Here is a 12,043-nt window from a genome sequence, read left to right on the forward strand (position 1 = left end):
GAAAGCTAACTGCATGGGAGAACAATATTGCCAATGTTATCTTGATGAGGGTTTAATCTCCAACATTTACAAAGAACTCATACAACTTAACAAAAGGAAGATAAACAATCAAATAAAAAAAATGGGCAATGGATCTACACAGACATTTTCTAAAGAGGATATACAGAAAGCCAAGAGACATATGAAAACATGCTCAAAGTCACTAATCATCTGAGAGATGCAAATCAAAGCAACAATGAGGTACCATCTCACACCTGCCAGAATGGCTATCATCAACAAATCAACAAAGGACAAGTGCTGGAGAGGATGCGGAGAAAAAGGAACCCTCCTTCACTTCTGGTGGGAATGCAGTCTGGTGCAGCCACTGTGGAGAACAGTATGGCCTTTCCTCAAAAAATTAAAAATGGAAGTTCCATTTGACCCAGTAATCTTACTTCTAAGAATATATCCCAAGAAAACAGAAATACCAATCGAAGGATATATGCATCCATATGTTCATAACAGCCCAATTTACAACAGCTAAGATTTGGAAACAGCCTAAATGCCCATCAGCAGATGAGTGGATTATAAAACTGATACATCTACACAGTGGAATACTACACTGCTGTAAAAAGGAGGAATTCTTAACATTTGCAACAGCATGGCTAGAACTGGAGAGCATTATGCTAAGTGAAATAAGCCAGAAAGTGGACGAAAAATACCACATGATCTTACTCATTTGTGGAATATAAAAAACATTATAAACTTATGAACAAAAATAAATACAGAGGCAAAGAAGCATCGAACAGACTGTCAAACTACATTCGGAAGGCAGAGGTACATTGGGATTGGGGGCTAAGAGATCAACTGAAGGACTTGTATGCATGCATACAAGCATAACTAATGGACACAAGACACTAGGGGGTGAGGGAATGTGCTGGGAGATAAGGGAGGCCAGAGGAGAGGTCAATGGGAGAAAAAGGGGACATATGTACTACTATTTGTAATACTTTAAACAATAAAATAAAATTTAAAAAATAGATGACTGAGTGGGCCTAAGCTGTGAGTTGGACACCCCCCCAGGGCTCCCAGACTACAAGAGGGTGCAGGCCGGGCTGTGGGACCACCCCCCTCTGAGTTCATGAATTTTGTGCACCAGGCCTCTAGTAACTTATAACAAAAAATGTTACTAGAGATAAATAAAGGCATTTTATAATTACAAGAGTACCAATCTATCAGGAAGTTGTAAGTTATAAATATACTAGTGACTTGGTGCACAAAATATGTGCACATTAACAGGGAATTAATTAGAGGAAATATTTTAATATTGCTATTTACCCTTTCTCTATAATAAAAGTGTCAGAGATGAAAGGAAAATAATAAAATGTATATGAAAATCTACCTCCTGTTAGAGTCTGAGGCATGCCGTGGGACCCAGAGTGAAGTACCCACGTGTACTTCAAAATCATGTGAGACCCAGACCCAGCCTGCCACACCCCCCTTGGATTAGATCCAGACCCAGCCAGCCCCACCCCTGACAAGCCCTGCCAGGCTGGGGGTGCAGCCTCAGGTCCCCCAGCAAATCATTAAGCAGGGTGCGCAACCTTAAGGCCCCCATCAAACCCCACTGGGCAAGGGTCACAGCTTCAGCTCCCCCAGCCTAGTGTTAGTTGAGGGGCACAGCCTCAGGTCCCCTGGAGTACCCTCAGGTCTCCTGGCCTGGCACCAAAGCAGGAGGCATGTGGGGCATGGTCTGAGGTCCCCCAGCCTGGCGCAGGTGTGGGGGGCATGGCCTGAGATCTCCCAGCCCGGAGCCAGGGTGGGGGTGCAGCCTGTGGTCCCTCTGCCTGGTGCCAGGGCAGAGGCTGTGGCCTGAGGTCGCCTGACCCAGCACCAGGGCAGGGATCATGGCCTGAGGTCTCCCGGCCCGGCACCAGGGCAGGGAATGCAGCCTCAGGTCCCCCTATCTGGCCCGGGTCCACACAGCCTCAAGTCCTTGCTTGTTTTGGCTCTTTATGGGAACCCCACTCCCACTGTGGGCGCAGCCATCTTGTGTTATGGCAACCCTGCCTCCACTGTGGGCACAGCCATCCTGTGATGCTGTGATGGTGTGAGGGTCAATTTGAATATTACCTCTTTATTATATAGGATATGTTCTTAATAAGAGAGCACCAAAATTTATTAAATAACAATTGACAGAAATGGGGGAATAAACAAACTAACAATAACAGTTAGAAAATTCAATGATCTACTTTTAATAAGTGATAAGACCACTATTCAATATTTACCAAGGAAATAAAATAGCTGAATGACACTATAAAGCAACTAGACATAACATCTCTAGAATAGACTAACCAGCAACCCAAAAAAGGATATAAATTATTCTTAAGTGAGAATATTAACTAGAATAGAACATATGCTAGGCAATAAAACAAACTTCAGTAAAGTCTAAAATATAAAATAATAAAAAATATCTTCTCTAATCCAATGGAATAAAATTAAAAATTGATAATTGGGGAAATTAAGAAATATGTGGAAATTAAATAACATGATGATAAACAGTCCCAATGGTTTTCAGAATAAATCTAAAGAAAGTGAGAAAATACTTTGAGATGAATAAAAATGAAGGCATTACATACCAAAACTTATGTGATATAGATAAAGCAGTGGTTAGAAGGAAAATTATAGCTGCAAATGTCTATATTAAGAAAAAATGAAAATAAATATTGCAAATTACCAATCTCACATTCCACCTGAAGTCATTGAAAAAATAACAGCAAACTAAACCTCAGATAAGCAGAGGAATGGAATAATAATGATTAGAATGGAAATTAATAAAATAGAAAAAATCAATGAAATGAAAAGCTGGTCCTTTAAAATTTGACAAACCTTTTCATTGACAGATGTTTACTTAGTATGATTAAGAAAAAAATCCAGCATCTATTGATATGATGGTGTGATTTTGGTCTTAAAATTTGTTTATGTGATGTATCACATTTATTGATTTGTGAATATTGTACCAGCCTTGCATCCCTGGAATAAATCCCACTTGGTAACAATGTATGATCTTTTTAATATATTGCTTGTTCTGATTTGATAATAGTTTATTGAGTATTTTAGCATCTACTAGTATGTTCTTCAGAGATATTGGCCTGTAATTCTCTTTCTTTGTAGTGTTTTGCTCTGGTTTTGGAATTAGGATAATGCTGGCCTCATAAAAAGAGATTGGAAGTGCTCCTTCCACTTGCATTTTTTGGAATATTTTGAGGAGGATAGGTGTTCGTTCTTCTTTGAATGCATGGTAAAACTCCCCTGTGAATACAGGGCGCTTTTTTTTGCTGGGAGATTTTTTTTTGTTAATTAGTGCTTCAATTTCATCAGTAATTATTGCCCTATTCAGATTTTCTGCTTCTTCCTGATTCAGTTTTGGAAGATTGTAATTTTCTAGGAATTTGCTCATTTGTCCAGGTTGTCCAGGTTAGTGGCATATGGTTATTCATAATATTTTCTTACAATCCTTTTTTAAAATTATTTATTTATTTATTTATTTATTTATTTATTTATTTATTTATTGTTTAAATTATTACATATGTCTCCTTTTTCCCTGAAAGTCACCCCCCAGCCACTCCCACACCCCAGGACAAGCCCCCACCGCCCCAGTGTCTGTGTCCATTGGTCATGCTAATATGCATGCATACAAGTCCTTTGGTTGATCTCTAAACTCCCCTGCCCTGTCTTCTCTCTGAGGTTGTATTTTTTCATGATCCTTTGAATTTCTGTGGGTTTGGTTGTTACTTCACCTCTTTCATTTCTGATTTTGTTTATTTGGGTCATCTCTCTTTGCTTCTTAGTGAGCCTGCTTGGAGGTTCATCAATCTTGTGTATCCTTTCAAAGAATCATCTCTTGGTTTTATTGCTCTTTTGTATTTTTTTTTGGGGGGGGGGCTCTATGTCATTTATTTCCACTCTGATCTTTATTTATTCCTTCATTCTGCTTACTGTGGGCTTTTCTTTTTGCTCTCTTTCTAATTCTTTCAGTTGTAGGGTTAGACATTTTATTACCATTCTTTCTTGTTTGTTGAGGTAGGCCTTTAGAGCTATTAACTTCCCTCTCAGGATTGCTTTCACTGTGCCCCATGGATTTTTGATTCTTGTGTTTTCATTGTTGTTTGTTACCAGGATGCTTTTTTCTTCTATGATCTCTTTGGTAACCCAGTCATTGTCTAATAGAATGCTATTTAGCCTCCAAGTGTTTGATTTTTTTACATTGTTTTTACTGTAGTTGATTGTTAATTTTATGCCATTGTGATCTGAAAAGATGCTTGATATGATTTCTAGCTTCTTGAATTTGAAGAGACTTTGTCTGTGTTCCAATATGTATTATATCTTTGAAAGTGACCCATGTGCACTTGAGAAGAATGTATATTCTGTAGCTTTGTGGTGAAATGTTCTGAAAATGTCAATTAATTCCATCTGATATAGTGAGTCCTTTAATATTTATGTTTCCTTGCTAATTTTTTGTTTAGAAGATTTATCCAGTGGTGTCAAAGAGGTATTAATGTCCTCTATTATAACTGTACCTGAGGCCTGATGCACAAAATTTGTGCATGGGGGTGGGGGTCCCTCAGCCTGACTTGCACCCTCTCCAATCCAGGATCCCTCTTGCAATCTGGAACCACTGGCTCCTAACCACTCACTTGCCTGCTGGCCTGATGTCCCTAAATCCTCTCCCCTGCTGGTCTCATCCTCCTAACTGCTCTTCCCTGCCATCCTGATCCCCTTAACTTCTTATTTGCTGTCCGCTGCTGGCCTGATGCCCCTCACTGTGTATTTGCACTCCCCTCCTGGCCTGATCACCCTAACTGCATATCTGTGCTCCCCTCCTGGCCTGATCTCCTAACTGCCTATCTGCTCTTCCCTCCTTGCTTGATCCCCCTAACTGCCTATCTGCTCTCCCCTCCTGGCCTGATCCCCCTAACTTCCTATATGCTCTCCCCTCCTGGATTAATCCCCCTAACTACCTATCTGATTTCCACTCCTGGCCTGATCCTCCTAACTGCCTATCTTCTCTCCTTTCCTCTCCGTGCCCTTCGGACCCCTGGCACAGTGATACTGAGAGCTCTCCGCTGCAGCCCCTACCACATCCTGATTGGTTGTTATGTGATGGTGTCCTGTCTAATTTGCATATTCCTCTATTATTAGGATAGATTGCTGTCGATCTCTCCCTTGATATTTTCAAAAAGTTTTTTTTTTTTTGTTTTGTTTTCTTTTATGTATTTGGTTTCTCCTGTATTGGGTGTATATATGTTTACCAGAATTATATCCTTATGTAAATCGCTATCTTTATTATTATGAAGTGGCTTTCCTTATCTTTTGTTATGGCCTTCACTTTGAGGTCTAACTTGTCACATATAAGTATTCCTACCCCAGCTTTTTTATTTTTAATTTTCATTGGCCTGAAAATTTTTTTCCATCCCTTCACTATCAGTCTGTGTGAGTCCTTTGTTCTGGGATAGGTCTATTGTAGACAGAAAATATATGGATCATGTTTTCTTATCCATTCAGATACCCTATGTCTTTTGATTGGAGCATTTAATCCATTTATGCTTAAGGTTATTATTGATAGGCACTTGTTTTTCACCATTTTTATTATTTATACCTGTGTTCATTCTTCCCTTTTTATTTCTTCTTTTTACAGCAGTCCCTTTAGCATTTCTTTCATTGCTGGCTTGGTGGTTATAAACTCCCTTGGCCCTTTTTTTGTATGTGAAGCTCCTGATTTCCCTTTCAATTTTGAATGATAGCCTTGCTGGGTATAGTATTGGATTCAGTCCCTTGCTTTTCATCACTTTGTATATTTCCTTCCATTCCTTTCTGGCCTGATGTGTTTCTATTGTGAAATCAGTTGATAGTCTAATGGGAGATCTCTTCTAGGTAACTTTCTGTCTCTCCCTGGCAGCCTTTAAGACTCTCACTTTGTCATTGATGTTTGCCAATTTAATTATGATGTGTCTTAGTGTTGGTCTTTTGGGGTTCATCTTGTTTGGAACTGTCTGTGCTTCTTGGACTTTTGTGAGTTTTATTCTTCCCAATATCAGAGAAGTTTTCTGTCATTATTTCTTCAAATAGGTTTCCTATTTCTTTCTCAGTTTCATCTCCTTCTGTGACCATTATTATGTGGATGTTGTTTCGTTTTGTGTTGTCCCAAAGCTCCCTTAGGCTCTCCTCCTAATTTTTAAGCTTTTTTTCCCAGTTGTTGCTCTGCTTGGGTATTTTTTCCTACCTTGTCTTCTAGCTCCCTGATGCAGTCCTCGGCTTCTTCTAGTCTACTTTTGATGCTTTCTATTATGTTATTTATTGTAGCTATGTCATTCTTCATTTGTTTTTCGTTCTTCTTAATTTCCTCCTCATTCCAACACATGCTGTTAAATTTGTCTTCCATAATTTTCAGCTTCCTTATGACAATTGCTCTGAATTCATTCTTAGACAAATTGCTTGCCTCCATTTTGTTTACTTCCTTTTCTGGTGATTCCTCCTTTACTTTCATATAGGAGCTGTTTCTTTGTCTCCCCATTATTGCTCCTCTCAGGGTGTCTGGGTGTGTGGCTCACTCTCTATCATGTTGATGAAAAGGCATAAAATACAACTCAAAAAGCCATGACACAGAGGGAGGAAAACACAAATTAGTCACGACACCAAAAACACCAAATAAAGGTGACCACCAGAGACCACCAGAGAAAAGAGAATCAGGGGAGAAAAAAGAGCACAAAAATGATATTGAGAAAAAGAAAAAAGGTAAGAGAGAAAAGAAAAATAAAAAATAAAGGGAAAATATATGTATATGGGAAGAAAACTCCATAAAACCAAAAAATGGAAACAACAAACACCAAGAAAAAAAGGGAGAAACTGAATCTGAAGAGGCAGAGCTTATTTCCAGAAGGTAAGTTATAGGAATTGAATGAATGGAGAAATTGCCATGATTCAGTATACAAGAACTAGACACAGAATGAGTGTATAAGAAGAAAAGTATAAAACAAAATAATATATATATATAATAAAAAATTGCCCTTTCTTAAATATATATATATATATATATATATATATATTCATCTATTTTTTGAAAAGGAGAATAGAATAGAGAGCAGATAGGCCTGAGTTTGGTGAGTGAAACAAATTAAGCTATTACTAGAAGAAGAGAACAAGTTCAGAGAGGAAAAAACAAAATCATAAAATAAAAACAAAACAACAAACAAGAACAACAAAAATGTTGGCTATCGAAGAAAGAGAAAAGAGAAGGGTGTGTGGACTTGGAGCAGGGGAGAAGAAATTATCTATATGAGTAAGCCAACAAAGACTACTATAATAGTAATGCATCAATAAAACAGATAAAGAATATCAATTTTAACAAGAAGTAAAAGGAAAGGAGAGAGAAAAACTAAAGCAGGACAGGAGGAGGGAAAAGAATGAAAAAGAGAGAAGTGAGGTAGAAAAGGTTGGTAAAAAGGAAAAAATTAAAGTAAAATAAAGGAAAAAAATAGAAATAGAATGTAGAACACCAACCCAAAAAATAAAAGATTAAATAATAATAAAAAATAAAATGAAGAAAAAAGAAAAAAATGTATTTTTTAATTAAAAAATAAAATTTTAAAAATGAAGTAATGAAGTGTTGTTCGCTTCAGCTGAGTTTTAATGTCCCATGGGGGCTGGTTTAAGACCCTTCTCTACTGTTCTGTCTGCCACGTCTGTTTCCTGTTAGGTAATCAGCACCGTGTTGAAGTTCCCAGCAATCCACCACTCTTCTGTCAGACTCCACAGCCTTGGTTTCAGGCAGGCAGGATCATTCTGGCCATTTTGTTCGTCCGCCCACTTTCAGTCATATTTACACAAGCGTCTATTTCTGACACCGGCTCTAGGTGACAGTGCAACTGTATTAGTTTATGGGATGAAATGGCCCCTCAACCCAGTCCCCGAGGGTTCCCTGAGTTTATTCAGAATCCTTGTTTCCCTGTGGAGCTCAAGGCTGGGTGTGGCTGCACTGCTAGGATGTGCTGGCTCTTCAGGAGAAAAATAGCTGGGTTGGAGGGACCGAACTGTCTCAGAGCTGGTTTTCTGGCCAACTTTCCCTATTTTGCTCCCCAGCTTCCACAATCCACCTTCCCCTACACTGCAGCCTAGGGTGCATTTGTAATTGAAAGATCCTATGGACTGGGTTTAGCCAGTAAAAGCAAGAAAAATATAAAGACAGAGCAACTGTGCCGCATGTACCCAATGGACACGGATTTGGTGCAGCAGTTTCCTTTTGACCTTCTAGTCCCAGTTGCACACATCGCTCTCCCACCCAGATCCCCAATCCTACCATTCTCCAGGCATCCTCTGTCCTTTCTGGCCATGGATTGTCTCACCAGCTGTGTTTAATTAACCAATTATGGGTGGATGTTATTTGATTCAGCTGTTTCTTCTATCTGCTTCTGAGAAGGTGCAGGACACATCTGCTTATTTGGCCACCATTTTGTCTCCCCCTGGACAAACCTTCCTTACAATCCTTTTTAATTCTGTGGTGTCAGTTGTTACTTCACCACTTATTTTATTTTATTTATTTGGGTCCTCTCTCTTTGTTTCTTGATGAGTCTGAATAAAGATTAATCAATCTTATTTATCTTTTCAAAGAGCCAGCTTTTGGTTTCATTGATTTTTTTTATATATTTTATTGATTTTTTTTTACAGAGAGGAAGGGAGAGAGATAGAGAGTCAGAAACATCGATGAGAGAGATCGATCAGCTGCCTCCTGCACATCCCCCACCAGGGACGTGCCCGCAACCCAGGTACATGCCCTTGACCGGAATCGAACCTGGGACCCTTCAGTCCGCAGGCTGACGCTCTATCCACTGAGCCAAACCGGTTTCGGCTCATTGATTTTTTATATTGGGTTTTTAGTCCCTATATCATTTAATTCTGTTCTGATCTATTTTTTATTTTTTTAAATATATATTTTATTGATTTTTTTACAGAGAGGAAGGGAGAGGGATAGAGAGTTAGAAACATCGATGAGAGAGAAACATCGATCAGCTGCCTGCTGCACACTCCTTACTGGGGATGTGCCCACAACCAAGGTACATGCCCTTGACCGAAATCGAACCTGGGACCCTTGAGTCCGCAGGCCAATGCTCTATCCATTGAGCAAAACCGGTTAGGGCCTGATCTATTTTTTAAATTCTTTATTGTTTAAAGTATTACATATAGTATTATATATGTCTTCTCTGTTCCCCATTGACCTCTCCCTATCCACTCCCATCCCCCTGCACATGACATCACTCCACTAGTGTCTGTGTCCATTGGTTATGCTTTTATGCATGCATACAAGCACTTTGGTTGATCTCTTACTCCCCGTGCCTGCCTTCTCTCTGACGTTTGATGGTCTGTTCGATGCTTCTATGTGTCTGGCCCTATTTTTGTTTTTCCTTCCTTCTACTTACTCTGGGCTTTTTTTGTTGTTTTCTTTCTAATTCTTTAAGATGTAGGGTTAGATAGTTTATTATTAATTGTTCTTGTTTTTTGAGTTGGGCCTGTAGTGCTATGAACTTCCTTGTCAGGACTGCTTTTGATGTGTCCCAGTGAATAGGAGTTGTTTTGTTTTCATTTTCATTTATTTTGAGGAAGTTTTTGATTTATATTTTATCTAATTGGTAACCCATTCATTGTTTAATAATATGCTATTTATCCTCCACATGTTTGAATGTTTTTGAGTGTTTTTACTGTAGTTGATTTCTGGTGTCATTCCACTGTTATTGTAGGAGGTGCTTGCTATGATTTCAATCTTTTTGAATTTGTAGACTTGTGTTGTGTCCTAACATGTCAACTATTTTGAGAATGATCCATGTGCATTTGGGAGGAATTTACATTCTGAAGCTTTGGGTGAAATATCAATTAAATTCATCTGATCCATTGTGTCATTAGAGTCACTGTTTCTTTGAACATTTTCTGTCTGTAAGATCTATATAGTGAAGGTGAAGTCAGTGGGGTGTTAAAGTCCCGTACTATGACTGTACTGCTGTCAATCTCTCTGTTAAAGTCCTCCAGAAGTCTTTTTAATATATTGAGGTGTTCAATGTCTCTCAAATCTATAAGCATATCTTCAAGTGGGTATTAAAAAAAACCTAACAGATAACATCATTCTAAATGATAAAGTACTAGATTATTTTCCCCTAAGGTTGAGGTGTTTACTCTTGTGACATTGAAATGGGACTTCTAAACAGGGCACCTGGGGAAAAAAAATTAAATAATCCTATAAAATTAAAAGGTAATATGCAAATTAACCCTCACACCCTCACAAGATGGTTGTCTAAGACCAGGCTGGCAGGGAGGTTAGTGAGGGACAACTGAACAACTGAACAAGCAGGCTGCATGGGGCAACTAGGCTGGCAGGGGGGAAAGTTGGGGGTGAGTAGACTGACAGGGGAGCAGTGAGGGGCAAATAGGCCAGCAGTGGGGCATTTAGGGGTGACCAGGACAGCAGGGGAGGCAGTAAGGGGTGATTAGGCTGGCAGGGGGAGAGGTAAGGGGTGACTAGGCTAGCGGGGGGAGCAGTTGAGAGTGACCAGGCTGGCGGGGGGGGGGCAATGAGGGCCGACAAGGCCAATGGGGGGAAGCAGTTGGGGACAACCAAGCTTTGCAGGTTGTCAGTTGGGGGTGATTAGGCTGGCAAGGTGGTACAGTGATAGGTGACCAGGCAGGAAGGCAGGTGAGCAATTAGGAGCCAGAGATCCAGGACTGTGAGAGGGATGTCTGACTGCCGGTTTAAGCCCAATTCCTGAGATCAGGACTAAACCGGCATATGGACATCCTCTAAGGAGTCCCTGATTGGAGAGGGTGCAGGCTTGGCTGAGGGGGACACATCCATGCACAAATTTCATGCTTTGGGCTTCTAGTAAATAATAAATAAATAAATAAATAATAAATAGAAGAAATCCAAATTTGAAAAGAAATAAATTATATTTATGTACACTAATATATATATATATATTCCTAAAAAACACAAAAAAAAAACGCCAGTATTACAACTTAGAAATTTGTTCAGCAAGCTTTTAGAGTGTAGAGGGCCACCTGGGAGGCACCTAGGCATTTTCTTATTATTGTCAGCTGAACTCAGAGCATAGGCAGCCACGCCCTGGGAACATGCTTCCCCAATAAGGCTGGACATGTTAATCAGGCAGGGGCGGAACTAGATATGTAAATCTAGGCCTTAAAAATAAACCTGCTGTGTGGCTCAGTCGCTTTGCCGCCTCTCCATCAGAGAGGATGGCGCCCACCTGGCCCCAGCTTAAAATCTATTTCTGCATCTTGGTCTTTCTTTAATGTCTTAATCCCCAGCTCCTCCGCTCAAGAACCTGTCCTTTTCCCGTGCGGGTCACGGGAAACAGAAACAGCCCACCACATTAGAGTATAAGATCAATAAACAAAAATCAATTTAGGGGATCCAAAATGGCTGCCAATGGGACAGCAAGCTGCCAATTAGTGTGTGAGTTAGAGAATGAAAGGAAAGTGCATAGACATGCGGTGAGTGTCTGTATTTGTGAGTGAGGGACAACTATAATCCACAGAACTGTTGGGGACTGGCAGACCATGCTCCCCTTACCAGGCAGCCTCTACTATTGCTGTAATCTCTCCCAGAGCAGCTGGCTCTGCCGCAGAGACAACACTATGTGTTTTTTTTGTTTGTTTGTTTTTTACTATTTTCAGATTATTCTTTTTGTTGTTGTATAACTACTGAAGAATTTGAAGCAGTGAACAAAAACATTGCATCAAACAAAAGCTCTGGTCCAGATGGCTTTACAGCAGAGTTCTACCATACATTCAAAGAAGAACTAAAACCTATCTCCTCAGACTATTTCAAAAATTCAAGAAGAGGCACACTTCAAAGCTCTTTCTAAGAAGTCAGCATTACCCTAATCTCAAAAGCAGATAAACACACCACTAAAAAAAGAGACCGACAGGGTAATCTACACTAATAAAAGACAAACATGCAAATTGACCATACCTTCGCTACGCCTTAAGCCACGCCCACCAG

This window comes from Myotis lucifugus, unplaced genomic scaffold, assembly GCF_000147115.1.
Source record: "Myotis lucifugus unplaced genomic scaffold, Myoluc2.0 scaffold_4, whole genome shotgun sequence".
Lineage (NCBI taxonomy): Eukaryota > Metazoa > Chordata > Mammalia > Chiroptera > Vespertilionidae > Myotis > Myotis lucifugus.